The following is a 15,021-nucleotide window of genomic DNA, read 5'->3' on the forward strand; positions in this document are numbered from 1 at the left end:
GATGGTACTGTGGAGTGGATGACAGTCGTTGTTGAGTAACTTATTCAGGGTCCTTTTATCTGATACTGACATAATGCAGTCCAGTTCAGACCCCACAACAGAGCCGGCTTTCCTTACCAGCCTGTCTAGTCGTCCAGCATCCCTCTTCTTAATGCTTCCTCCCCAGCATGTCACAGCATAGAAGAGGACGCTGGCAACGACAGACTGGTAGACTGGTAGACAGTTAAACTCAGATCTATGTCCCACTAACAAGAAAAATGTATTCTGTGTTGGATCACGTCTAGATGATTTCAACAGCTGGATGGCTTTCAACGTCCTAAAACTAAATGAAAGTTAAACTGAAGTCATATTTTTTGGTAGCACAGCTGAAACCTCCCTCTGTAGATACAAGATCATGGACCAGCTGCACTAAAACAACCATCACTAATCTTGGGGTTAAAGTGGGTATTTCAGTTTCAGTCATTGGATCGAGATTTACCATTTGAGGCAACTAACTGAAATAAAGCATTTTTTTTTTCTCAGTAGCACTTCCAGATTATTTATCCCTTTATTATCATGTGCCTTTCATGTACAGGTTAGTGTTGTTTTTTATATAAATCAGCTTTTTAAAACACTTTATTTAGATTTTTTTAACATCTTCCATAGTTTAGTTCTTTTTTTTAACCAGGGGTAAGCTTGGAGAGAACCTCTGATTCCTTGAAAAAAACCTTCAATCCCAAAATGTAACAAGGCTACTGAATTGTTACAGTTTAATGACATTTATTGGTTTGTGTCACCAGATGGCACTAATCCTTGTCTTTAGTCCTTTAAGACATCAGAGAAGTTGTTACAATGTAATCTCACTCAGATAGTTTGTAGAAACTTTCACCTATATATACTTGGATACTGCAGATACATTTTGCTCCTGCTTTTTGTCTTGGTGTCTTTATTTTCTGCTGCTGCTATTAGAACAAGCTTTTGTTGACATTTACAAGCAGCTATTTCTCAGAGTGTGCGGGCTGGGATTATAGTGGGATAAATCTCAGGGCCTTTCCAGGTCACCTGACAACCAGCAAAAGGCCACCTTTGTTGCTTCACCTCTCTTAATGAAAAGAAACCAAAGTCAGGCAACCTGTGAACTTGCTGTTTTCTGTTCTTCCTCCTGCTCCCCTGGAGTGAATGAATTACCTTGAAGCAGCAGGAGGCGAGAAAACTCAGAGCAGAAAAACAAGAAAATATAAGTGTTACAGATTTATTATTCTGTCTTTGCTTTAGTTTCACAGACTGTTCTTAAGTACTTTTGTCCTTGGTCACATATATCTAACAGTTCATTTTAGTCTTATGTTTAGTTTTTGAAAACAGCTTGGAAATTAATTTCATGAATACAATTTGGAAAGAGTTGAAATATGATATGGAGTAAAAATTTGATGTGTAAATATGCATAATGAGAGAAATATTTGGGAGGTAGGATTTAATAAACTTTGGCTTCTTAAACCTTTTCGAACTCCGTTTTATGTTTAACTTTTGATTATGATGATACTGAACCAGGTTGGCCTGTTCTGTACTGTAATATCCAGTGATCTACCAGTGTTAAATAAAATTTACTATATCATATTACATGAACTGGATGCATTACATTCTCTGCCAATTTCATACATATTGTATTGACGAAAAATGTATTAAGCATACATATGTTAGACCTTTTGATAAGAAATATGTGAATGAAAGCAACATGACATGAAATTTTACCTTATTCCATGTTTTCTAATTATGGTGCACATTTTGAAATAAATGCATTTGAGAAAATGTTTAGTTTCCAAAACATTTTTACACATTCAAAACAATAAAATACATATTTAGTATTAATGTAAATAACTGTTATGAAGTTCTAAAAATACTCTGAGAGTTAATATTTAAGACCTGACACCGATTAATGTTAAGTGTTAAATGATTTGATATTTGACACTTAATTAGAGTTGAGTTCATTTGGGCCTCCTGGTTTTGCTGGTGGTTCAGACGCTCCACATTCTTCCTTCTTTAGTAAAACTTCACATGGAGCTCAAGGATTTCATTTTGCTTCTTTTATTGTGAGTTAGCTACATTTTACTATTTTTATTAGGTGGATCAATAAACTGATCTTGATTTTTTGATTTTGTTGTTTTTTTGTTTTTTGTTTTTTTGTTAGGAGCCCGGCTGATGCTTACGATTTTATACATTGATCTTATCTACCTATATGTATCTTACCTTATCTACCAATGTATCTGATACATTGATACATGGGCAACTTAGCAAAAGTTGCTAAGTTGCTGTTACCAACTTAGCTACTTTGCTGCTATATTTGGCAATTTTCCTGACAAAGAATCAGAATCACCAATTCAAGTTTTTTAAAGGGGCAGTATTATATAAAATTGGCTTTTTGGGCTTTATGTCATGTTGTTATGTTATTCCCTTATCAAAATCAAACCTGGAGTGTTGCTTGATTCTTCTATGCATGTTTGAGAAATCCTTTCATCTCCATGGCAACTATTCAGCTGTGAACAACGCCTGGTTGGAGGCGAGTGGAGCTAGTCTGAGCTGGGTCCAAGTCTCTGAGCTTCCACCTCACAGAACAAATGTGAGCAAACTGCTGTTTGCTCCTTCAGCCTAGCAAACAGCAATTAGCAAACACCAGGTGGACCTCAGCTGAGCTGTTTACAGGAGCTACTTCTCATTGTAACACTATGCTACATATATTAAATTCAACTTCACAATTTAACACCTAGAAATTGGGCCTCTATTTCTTTAAAAGCTCACGCTCTTTCTGAAACTTCAGGAAGTCATCTCAACATGGCTCCTCTATTAACAGTTACTTGACTGTGCTCTAAAATGGCTGTAAGTAGCTGAAAAATACATGATACTTCCCCTTTAATACCAGTGATCGGCTGGTAAACTGCAATTTGTGCACTCAAAATTTTATTTCTGTGTTCTAACATTTAGCAGCTGAAGAAAATCCATTTCATTTCATTCCCTCAGAATCATGCTGACACCACCGTGTTTCGCCATATCACTGCAACCAAAACAACAAGGTCATAACGAAGCCTTCAAAATAAACCAGTTTGCAAAAACTTTAATTTTTTTTTGCAAAAAAATGTTCAATAAAAAAGTTTTGTTTAACTTCTTCTTTTTTATTATTTTTACAATGTTTAGTCATCTCCAAAATGATAACTTATCCTCCCCAAAGGTTTTCAATATTTTGTCAGAACGTACTTTATGCTATAGCTTTTCCTGTTTTTTTTTTAAGTTTTTCTTTGATATAACCTTTAATTCTTTATCCAGTTTTGTCCTTTGCACATTGTAGAGACAAAACATACCCATGTGGCTTTTTCTGCTATTGTAAAAGTAACTTTGAATTAAATGTACAGTGCTTGAGTAGATTATTTTTTAAATCCTTGCCTCTTTAAATTAACATTTGTTTTATTAACTACATTTTTTAGAAGCATTTATTTTGAACATCTCTCTCTTCCTCTGAGTATTTTAATCTAAAATGTCAGGAAGTAGTCTCTTGGCCACTGAAGCTGTTTGCTTATTTGTTCCTCCTTTCTTTTCAGCAGCATTTTTTTTCCTTTTAATGCTTTCTCCCTCTTCTTATTAATCAATCTTCCGTTCTGTCCGCCTTATCGCTTTCCTCTCTGTCTCTCTCCATCATGTATCTTAGTGTCAGTTTCAGGTTCAGCTGACTAAGCAGCAACAGCCATTAAGTCCTGAACACTCAGCCAGTGAACATAAGGTTTTTTTTGTTGTTGTTTTTTTATAGTGTGGGTGTGACTCTGTGCTAGCAGTAGCTCCAGTTTCTCAGATCTGAGTAAAATTTGTGGAGTGAAAACAGAAGCAGGATGCAAACTGGTTGGTAAGCATGTTAGGAAACATGTTTGGATATTTAAAGTACAAAGAGCCTTCACAGTGTTGTTGTCAGTGTTTTACAGGTTGTTTTGTTTGTTCTAGATTTTCTGATTCTTCTATTACCATTCTTCCTATGAGATGTTTGTGCTCATGTGTTTCTTAGGTTTTTTTTTTTTGCAAATATGCTGCTGTGTCTTCTGGCCAAATCCCTCCACTTAGTTCTCATCTGATTAAAATGTAAAGTTAAATACTGATGTCTTATCGCCTTGACGTTGTGTACACAGACACCTGAACGCTCCAGACTGGCAAAACTTACACAACTACGGAAACCCATCAATTCTTATGGGAAAATAGTCCGAATTTTGAGTTTTAATGTTGTAATTATGAGGAAAAAAGTGGCATCTTCAAGTTTTAACGTCATAATTCCAAGGATAAAAGTCACAATTACAAGAAGAAAAGTTGCATTTTTGATCTATAAAATTATAATTCCTAGAATAAAAGTCATATTTTCTAGTTTTAAAGTGAGTTCCAAGAAGAAAAGTCATATTAATGAGAATGAAAGTTGTAATAAATTTTAAAAGTTTTAAGCAATTATGACTTTTACTTCTAATTGACTTTAAGACTCAAAATTTTGAGTTTAAAGCTTGTAATTGTAACCTAAAACTTTGCAATTGTGACTTCCTGTTGGCCGTTTATGTTTTCTTTCATGGCCAGAATGAGCCATGAAAGAGAAACTCATTATATTTTTGTACAAAAAATACCCACCTAAACAAAGCAGATTCATCCTGGTGTAAAACTTTGCTGTACTCATATTAGCTCCATGGAGGACGTGGAAATAAAAAGCAGACCTGTGTGTTTGTGAGACACAGCTGCAGCTCTCTGGCAGAGGTTCAGAGGTTTGGCAGCCATATTCTTTCTCATTTGGCCATTTTCTCAGCAAACACTCTTCTTCCTTGCCCCGTTAATAATGATTGTGTTTCTCCGCTCTTCTCTCTCCTCCCTGATTGATATTTCTGCCCATCCACCTCCTACAGTCCATCAATACTGAATTTGGAGGAAGAAGAGACATTTTCAGGAATGATGATGGCTGCTGGAGCTTCGGTTTGATTCTCAGTGTACATGTGAGCGCAGAACAAATGTGATTGTATGTCAGCTTCTAAAATATCTGTGTGAAAACCACTTCCGATAAGACAGAATCAGATTAGTCCTTCAGCCAGATAAGATATGAAATGTATCTTATCCTAAATTAGGACCAGTCGAAAAAAAAAAAGAAAAAGTTTGGCCTCTCGTGGCATTAGAGAGATGATTAATTTGTGGTCTAAGAGAGAAAGATGAAGGGATGGAGGGGGAGGTTGTGAAGTGGCCCTTGTGTCCTCCTGTTCCGTAATAGGATTGTTCGCTTACTGACGTGCTGATTAAAATGGAAATTCAATGAATCGCCCATCTCACTTGGACATATAAAAGCCCATTATGTGCTCGTCCAGAACGCACAAGTCTGTCCAATGCAATTAATACCGGTGGGTGTGGAAATCACCCTGTGCCCTGCTGGAGGAGACGGCAGAATGTAACGGACAAAAAGAGGCAGGGAGAGGGAGAAGACTAAAATAGTTGTCATAAAAAAAACAAATCATATAAAAAAAAGTCTCTCCAAGACAAAAATAATTGTCAAAAACATTGTGTCCAAATTAGACCAAAAGGTCATGATTGTTTAAAGGGGAGAAAAAAATAACCAAGCCTAATAAATCTTTAAAGTATAGACACATTACAATGTAACATCACACATAGGATGACTACCATTGGTTTTATCAGCATGCAATGAGTCTGCAGTTACAAGCTTTAATGTCATTATATCCCACTGAGTTTAGTTTTAAAATTAGGCAAAAAAAAAATTGTAGTGGCTTCTTGGCTGCCAAAACAGTGACTGTCATATCGATAAGAACATCTTTTCCACTCATTACACCAACACTGTCTGTCTGGCTCCCTGATCTGCACCACTCCCCCTCAGTCCAGCAGACCCCCTGTGGAGAACACTGACAATATGCAGACACAGATGTGAAAATGGGGAAAAAAGGGTTTGGATTCAGAGAGGATTGGACACGACAATTTTCTGCCCAGCGGGATGGACATGCATGAGCAGCCTAATCAGCTAAGGAGGGCACAGCAGGGAGGTGGAAGAGGGGGTGGGGGCTCTTCACACCTCAGCGGTCTCACAACAAGGCTATGTGCAGACGGGTATGAGACATGTTTGACACAGAACCAGGTCCGGATCTGAGCCAGATCTGACCTGAAACTCCCAAAAGGAGAACAAACCGGGTAAAGGAGGAATTCTGACCTATGACCTCAGCTTTCATTTGTTTGTTTCTATCCTTCTAATTAATTTCACCATCAGGTGGCAGATTAAAATGTGGAACGGATCCAGTTTAATTTAATCTCAGGTCAAATAAAAACAAGGTTTTTTTTATTGTTTTTTTTCTGACAACAAGGAGCGTCTGGGTGTTCAAGTGACAAATTCCATGGCCACCACAAACACTGGCTGCATTTCCATTGACCATAAGATTGCACAAATTGGAATTATTTCTTTCCTTTTTTTTTTTTTTTTTGACAAATGGAAATGTGCCAGTAAAAAATCAAAGTTCTTGCTCCATGATGAGTTGGTTTTTCAGCCATATTGAAATTAGTTTATTTCACCAATCAATGCTGTGGGAAAGCATGAAAATCTGACCAAGTCTATCAGACTATCAAGTTCCCCTCATGGATTGTCATGTTTTTAGTTCCATCCTACTCAGACCTGCTTCCCTGTCCTTGTTGAAGAAAATATCCAAACTGTTTTAAGTTTTTAAACGTACTTAAAAACATTTTTAAACATTTTTAAGTATGTTTAAAAACATCCAGTTGCCATTTCATCACTCCAGATCGCCTTTTGCCTCAAGCCAAACTGCAAACAGATTCAGAGTTTTCTTTCAACAATCTCTATCTTTGTGCCCCCGTTCCAAAAAGAAGAGGTACTGTCCACAACATATCAACAGACTCTCCCACCTCTCTGCAGCTCCTCCAGAGCCACCAGAAGCTTCTCGGCTGCTCCTCTGGTGAATGCTATCGTTGCCTCCTGGTTCATCGTTTGATCTTAATATCAGGGCAAGTCAAGATCTTCTTCCTTTTAGCTTCAAAATAAGAGCCTCAGTTATAGGTATCATAAGTTGTCTGGGCAAAAGAACTGACCATCATTTCCAGGGTACATTACACATGACCAGATAAACTAACATGCTAACATCAACCTAGTATTGCTTAGCGATACATACTTTTCTTTTCCAGAAATATTGTGGAGTTTCAGTGTCACACACAGTTGGACTGGTGCGTATGTTAACCTGTTATTGGGTATGAACTTGTGTTCATTAAATAGCAATATTTCAGTGTTTGGCTGCATATGAGTAGGAGGGTTAAACTTTGCTCTGACTGTACAACTAGTAAAACCTAAAATTCTATGTTCTGCTGCAATCTGAGAAAATGATATAAAAGTACAGTTTTAAGACAGAATGAGGATGCATATCTGTTCAGTGATCATTATTTTCCTCTTTTATTACCCTCAGAATAGAGGAAACCAAAGTTAAGCTGATTAGATCGCAGACTGGAGAGGAAGGAATCTCATTTGGATTCAAAGACAGTTTTAGATGAGATAAAACTAAAGAAACCATCATATTGGTGCTCCTATACATACAAACCGTAGCGTGTAAAGAGGTTTTATAGGTGTAAAATCAGCACAATCACCATATCAAATATTCTGCTGTGCGCTGGCTCTATGCTCCAGGCATCTATGGATGTGAACAAAGATAAGAAAAAAAGTTTATGGGAGATGAACCTGATACAGAATTCTGTTTTTCCTCCAGTTGTTGGAAATTATTACAATGAGTTCTTATTTTGACCCCTGGTTCTCATAGTCTGTGTAGGTTAGAAACAAAGTGCTCTCTTTTTCAGCTGTAAAGTTAACTAAAAATGGTCTGATTTGCAGTAAAACCATAAATATAAACTAAACTATGAAAAACAGATTATTGTCTTACCAGATGGTTTAATCTATTATTGATTGGTTTAGTTTAATTGGCACACAAACTCCAGCAACTGTGGATCATAAACTAAACGCAGTCAATCATTAAGGAATGAATTCAGAAAAACTGCAGAAGAAACTTTTCACAGAACCAGGAACGATCACTTATCAATGATCACTGATCATTGACATGCTGATTCCTAATTGAGTCTAAGAAATTATTAACAAAATGGCTTAACTTTACTGCTGAATTATTCCATGAATAACCTTTTTCTTTAACTACTGGCATGCAATATTGATGAAAAGACAAAAGGAATAATATATACATATTGAATGATAAAATAAGAAACAAATCAAATTTTTTTTGTGAACTATGACCCAATGAAATGGAATATTGGAACATAACTTCAAAACGTACTAGTTTAGCAAGAAAACAAGGCAAACATCTTCCATGTTCTAAGTAAATAAAATGGAGGAGGTCAGGTCACTGTCCAGACCCAGACCGACCCAACACCTTTCAACAACAGGTCGTAAACCTCCACATGTCGAGGGCTAACATTTGGGCCAGACGGAGAAAATGTGATGTTAGGCTTTATATGAGCCTTACATCTCTATAGAGTAGATAGAATCTGACATGAAGGAAAGAAGAGAAGAGGAAAACAGGAAGGAGGAGAGGAGAAACGATTGGCCGAGAAAGAGCCAATGAATGCTTGTAGCGTTGAATTGAATTGTTCTGAACCAACATAATCTCTGACATGTGGGGGATTTAAAATGGCAGAGCTAATCAATATAAAACAAGCATTTTACAATTCATAATCAGGCAAAACATGAAGCTGCCATGCAACAGAAAGCCATTTAACAAATAGTCTTATTTTAAAAACATAATTGAGCCCAGATAATGGAACAGTCTCACTTTGACTTGACAGGGTGGAAGTAATGGCCAAAAATACAAAAATTTATGTGAACAGAAAAACTGGATCTCCTCAGGCAGCAGGCATCCCAGCTAGAGTTCCTCAGCAGAACCTCCAGTACTGAGGAAAGGATCCTTCTCTTCTGAGGCGTCAAGAGACTTTCACATCTCCATGGGAACACAGAAACATGGCGTACGCAGGTCGCTTTCTAGAAGTTCTCCTGTGAACACATTAAAGGTTTTCAAACAAATTTTCTTCCTGTCTAGCAAGTCAGGATGGAAAGGTTCAGAGTTCTTGTGTCTCAGTTGGAGGTTGAGTCCAAAGACCAGGCTTTGGGATTCAAGTTCTGTTCTTGTAGTGGGGATTGGTTCTGATCTGATCAGCTCTGAGTTTTATTACAGGAGAAGTTTGGCTGTGAGGTCTTCAGCACAAAGAATACTGAGGAATTAGTTCTGATCAATTTGTGAATAAAAATGGAATTCAACATTTTACAGTAAGGCAGGTTACCTTCTTCAGAATCGCTCCACTGAGTGACTGGAGTATGACAGTTTCAGGTTTGTGAGAACCAGAATTTCAAACAGGTTGGATATTCCAGTAACTACATGATTGCTGGTTGGGAGATGGATATGAGGTCAATACACAACTATCAAGCAGGGACTGGATCCAATCACAAATCAGCTGAAAATGAGCCAAAATCTCACAGTGTATCCTCAGGTTAAGCTAAATTATTTACAAAAACATTCCAACAAACTTTCATGATGAGCTTGTAGAAGGATATACAAATCTTATCTCTCATTAACAATGCTCTTAACAAATAAAAAATTATTTAGTTGAGCAAGAGGGCTGCACAGTGCAGTAGAGCTGTTGCCTTACAGCAAGAAGGTTCTGGGTTTGATTCCCGGCCCGGGGTCTTTCTGCATGGAGTTTGCATGTTCTCCCTGTACATGGTGGGTTCTCTCCATGTTCTCTGGCTTCTTCCCACAGTCCAAAAACATGACTGTCAGGTTAATTGTTCTCTCTAAATTCTCCTTAGGTGTGTGTGCGTGGTTGTGTGTCCTGTATGTCTCTGTGTTGCCCTGCAATAGACTGGTGACCTGTCCAGTGTGACCCCGCCTCTCGCCTGAAATGTCTCCCTGGAGATAGGCACCAGCAACCCTCCCCACCCCATTATGGACAACAGTGTACAGAAAATGGATGGATAGTTGAGCAAGTCTAAAACTGGAAACGTCTACTGATATACTATAAATATCAATCCATTAATAATTTGGCTTTCTGTTAATATTTTACTAGCATCAAACAATAACCAAATAAAAAAAAACTTTATTAATACCGATGTATTTTTTTTATTCTTCAGTAGTTTTTCTGTTTTCCTGGAATTTGCAACTTACCAAATCTGTAACTATAGAGAATAAAGTGAAGGAGACAAAAGTAACGGAATATAGACATCCATCTTAGTTTCCTCATCTCGTTGACAATTACTTGTCTCATAAAAGACTTGAAATTAACATGGGAGCACAAGGAAAGGATTTGTATACCTGTTGTACTAAGTTAACACAAAAAATATGTGGATTTAAAAGAAAAAATCAGAAGGAAAGAAGGTACAATGAGGTGAGAGGAGATGAAAGGAAATAAAAAGGTCAGGCTCCCTTAGTTTTCTTCTGAAACATCTATTCTTTGTTTTTTACAGCTATATCAGTCCAAACAGATGAAATAAACTTGATTAAAAGGGCAGTGTGAGGTGACCTTGTCTTAAAGTTTCATTTATGAGTAAAAACTTTCAGCTAAGACTGTTTTCTAAGAAGGAACCAAGCAGAACTTGTTTGTCTCAGAGAGGTTTGTTGATAGACATAGGGGCTGAAGGACAAAAAAACCCCAAAAAAATGCTTTTTACTTGACTTCATATAGTTTATATTTATAGTGAACTTATAAAAATAATGTAAAGTCATCAGGAAAAAAAACAGCAGCAAATCATAAACTATTTTCCCACCAGCAAATTCTCTGTCACTTTGGATTTCTTCTCCTACTTAGATGCTGAGAATTATTTTACAGCTCAGCCCGACAATGATTTATAACCATGGCAGATTTAGATTAAGTAAACTAATAAATTTTACCAAGATATTTCTTCAGAAACAAAGTAATATTAACCTTTTTGAGGCGTCTAACATCAGGCTGGTAAATAATGAAGAAAACCAATTCATCTGTAGCTTTCCTGGGGAAATTTGAAAGCAGGAAAAAGACTTCCAGACCCTGGCTGGCACTTTGAATGTTGCCTTTGCTCTGTAGTGGACCCCTCACCTTCCTTCCTTCTGGAAAACATCCAGTAATTTCTGATAGAATGATCTGCTGGAGTGGTGCTGCTCAGCACTGCCAAAGTACCAATTTCAGCTTTAAATGAAGTCAGCAAAAGCTGCTGCCTGGGCTTCAGCAACGCTTCATATTTAAAGCCTAAACAAACTGGAGCAGGACACCCGGGTCTCCCCGTCTTTCAGGTCAGAACCTCTGCCCCTCTTAGCAGCAGACGGTGGGCCACTCACAGCTCAGCAAGATTTTACAATACGCTTAGATGACTGCACTTACTTCATCGTCCTCCCAACTCTTGCAGCCCTCGCTGTTCTGCCCTCTTCTTCCGTACTTACCTTGATTAGTTTGGGAAAGACGCCAAAGAGAGCTCTCGTTCCATCGTGGGTTTGCTTCATAATTAATTTTCTCTCAAGTTGTTACGAGCTTACATTTGCAAAAGTACAATATTTATAAAATCTGTTTAAGGAGACAATGAGGAAACCTGGAAAATGAATTTCCTCAGATTCATCTGTCTGCCTCAAATTGAGGATTTTCTTTTTATTTTCCTTTTTTTTTCTCCAAAGAGTTTTTGCGGCGCTGGTGGCCCGTATTTTTTGCGACAGTAGGCAGACAGGAAAGAGAGTGAGGAGAGGGGGGAAGACATGTGGCAGGGGTCGTCGGGACCGGGAGGACTAAGGCCTCCTGGTCGAACCTGTGACTTCTGGTCGAACCTGCGGCCTCAACAGGTCTTAGTCCATGTCGAGGACTAAGGCCTCCAAGCATGTGGCGTGCTAACCCCCTGCATCACCACAGCACGTCCCACTTTGGGATTTTCTGCAGAATAAAAAAAGAAAACCTGGAATTGGCTATTCTGCTGCACTTATATGTATTTTTATTAATATATATTCTACCCACTTCATCAAATTTCAGTCAGAAGTGATGTGGTTATAGATTCACCGAACCGATATTAACATCTGTATCTGTCCTGATATTGAGAGAAATTCTAGATCCGATATCGGTAACAGATTTGCTGCAGTTTATTTTTACATGTCAGCCTATTGTTTCTGTCAGTTTCATCCATCCATCCATCCATCCATCCATTGTCTAACACACTCATCCCTAGTGGAGTCATGACGGGTTCTGGTGTCTGTCTCCAGTGGTGAACAGGTGAGAGTTGGGGTCACCTGGACAGGTCACCAGTCCATCAGAGTTTGAATTTCGTTTTTATTTATTTACATTGGCTGGTACATATTTTCTGCAGAAACTGTCCCTTTGTAATTTTCTCTGCACTTCAGATCAAAGAACTTTCTGGATCAAAACTATACAAAAGTCAAAATTATTGTCCTTACCATTGCCACAGAAAACAAAGTAAAAAACAGCTGTGATGTGAGTAAATGAGTGAAAATTAGAGTGTTATTAGCTGGAATATGACAGAGCCAATAAACACCTGCTGTTTACTTCACAACATGTCTTCCACCGTATTTTGTCTCCTTATAATTTTAATCAGTAAGAGTGCTCCTCCACTGGTACAAGTTCCCACTCCCAGTGTCAGTTTGGTGTGTTTAGTGAGAAATTCATCATGTCCCTGACACTGTGGGGGGAAAAAACTAAACTAACAGAGCAGCCTCTAATTAAACCGTACGCTCCTGCACTTAAACCTATTAACGCTGGAGGGGATGTTTGTGTGTTTGTACCAAGGTGGTCTAACTGCACCGACAGGAGCCAAGTTGGTGTTGTCCTCTAATCACTTAGTACCCGTCTGCTGAAAGCTGAACCATGCAGATGTATTTTTAGATGTGGTCATTTTATTCACACTGCTAGCTCTTAGCACAGCTAGAGCTTTCTAACATTTCATTCAGCCAAAGGTTTTTGTACAGATGATTAACTCTGCATTTGGTATGTTTCACTTTTAATCTCCCGTCTTTTAGCTTCACAGTTCTTCACAGGTGTTTTTCCTGAACATTTTGGATTTTACTGAACCCTCTTATGATTCTAGTGAAATTGTTTAAATGAATATTTTATGCTCTACAGACCAATGGCAAAAAACATTGGCCATTTATGTGTCTAATTTAGATATATTCACAAAGGTTTTTTTCATTGCTTCGGCTGTGCGTTCACATAGATTATGTGTCTTGTAAGACCAGAAGTAATCATTTTTGAAAATGGCTCTGAGTGGAAAAATTTCAAAATACTTCTTTATCTCTCACTAATATACATGGGAGTTGTGTTTTTTTTAATATATATATATAATAATAATAATGTCTTTGCCATCATAACTTGAACATGATGCTGTTCCGTGTTTTGTGTTACTCTCTAGGCAGTGTTACATTGCCACCGACTGGCCTGATTGTTGATTTAATACCTGAAGTAACCATTAGTACTTCATTTGTAGATGATATACATACAGTTAAATGATAAATACCTTACTCTGCATCATTGTCTTGATGACCCAAAGCTCCTTTAATCTTCAAAATTCTTACAAATTTGCATGAAGCTGGAATTAAATTCGTCTTATGTGACCCAAAATATACAGTAATACTGTTTAACATCTAAATATCGTAATTTTAACAAAAATTCTTGGGAAAAAAAGGGAGTATGCTGACACAGAGCATGATAAAAATAAAAAAAATATATAGATACATCTGAAGGACATTTAGATGGTTTTCAGGGGCAGATTATGTTGGGTTGTGGATGCAAGACTTCTTGTAGCCTAACTATTTTATTGGAGTCCATTAATTAGACACTTGTAGATGTGAAAAGGACATATTTTTGAGATAGCTATGTTCTGTCAGTGATAAAAGGGTTTGAATGACGAGTAGGACATTATTTTGCATTTCCTAGTGTTTTGACAAAACTGTTAAGTGGGTGTACAGTTATGATTGTCTCCTTGATTTGGACAGATTAATGCCATCTCAAAAATATTAGTTTTTCAACGTTGTATAATAAGTACATGTACATAGAAAGAGTATGTGTTGCCCATGTATCATAAGAGCTCTTATGAGTTAAATGATATAACAATATTCATTTTAAAAAATACAACTCAATGCAACTATACATGCCTTAGAAAGATGAAAAACAATAGATTTTTTTATTTTTATTTTTATCATTGTTCTGAGTTGGAACTTAACAATTCAAATCAAAGATAAAATAATAATTAAATCTTTGGTAACTTAGAGGTGTGAAAAGTAGCCAAATATACTGTATACAGTTTGTTGATAGAAACATGTCGAACCTCTCTCACAGTCAGTGTCAAACAATCAGTGACTTTTGTGGTACAATATGGCATAAGGGTCAAACTAAATCAATATGAGTGACTCTTCTTGTTTTCACTGAGATGAATGGAAATATTATCCATTTGATCTTGTAATGCAGACCTCTCATTGGGATCACACATAGGAAAGAAATCAACCAAAATAAATTGACTTAAAAAGTGGGGTGGATTTTAGATACATCAAAAATAGTTTTTATTTTATGTGTATTTGGATAAGATTGCAACATAATGTCCATATCTAGCCATGCTATTGCCTTTTTACGCAATTCTGCTTGATTTTTCATCTTCTCTCACTGCTCACTCAGTCTGAGATTTCTCATATTGACTTGTATTTCTCTGGTGGAATTTCAAATTGTCCATTTCTCCTTTTTTCCCCCAAGAAACAAAGGAGAGGTTGTGAACTATGACGTTAATTTGCTACTAGAATTGTAGTCTGTCTGTATTTTTACGAGGAGCAATGGAAGAAGTGAATGAAGTCATTCAGTCTGTCAAAGGAGGAAATCCCATTTAAAAGTAATTTTGGGGGGTTAGATAAGTTACAGTCAAATGTAATGTAAAATGTTTTTATTGTGTTTAAGCTGCAGGACCAAAAATGACTAGTAAGTAGCAATGCATATCAAATGTGTTTTCCTCAGTAAACAACCTGTTGAGACCCATAGAAA

At 37.1% G+C, this 15,021-nt stretch overlaps 1 protein-coding gene across 4 annotated transcripts in view; it reads left to right on the forward strand.

Moving 5' to 3' along the window:
- Positions 1–15,021, forward strand: part of atrnl1a (attractin-like 1a) — a 251,671-nt gene that overhangs the window by 218,830 nt on the left and 17,820 nt on the right. The window lies entirely within an intron of this gene.

This window comes from Gambusia affinis, linkage group LG13, assembly GCF_019740435.1.
Source record: "Gambusia affinis linkage group LG13, SWU_Gaff_1.0, whole genome shotgun sequence".
Lineage (NCBI taxonomy): Eukaryota > Metazoa > Chordata > Actinopteri > Cyprinodontiformes > Poeciliidae > Gambusia > Gambusia affinis.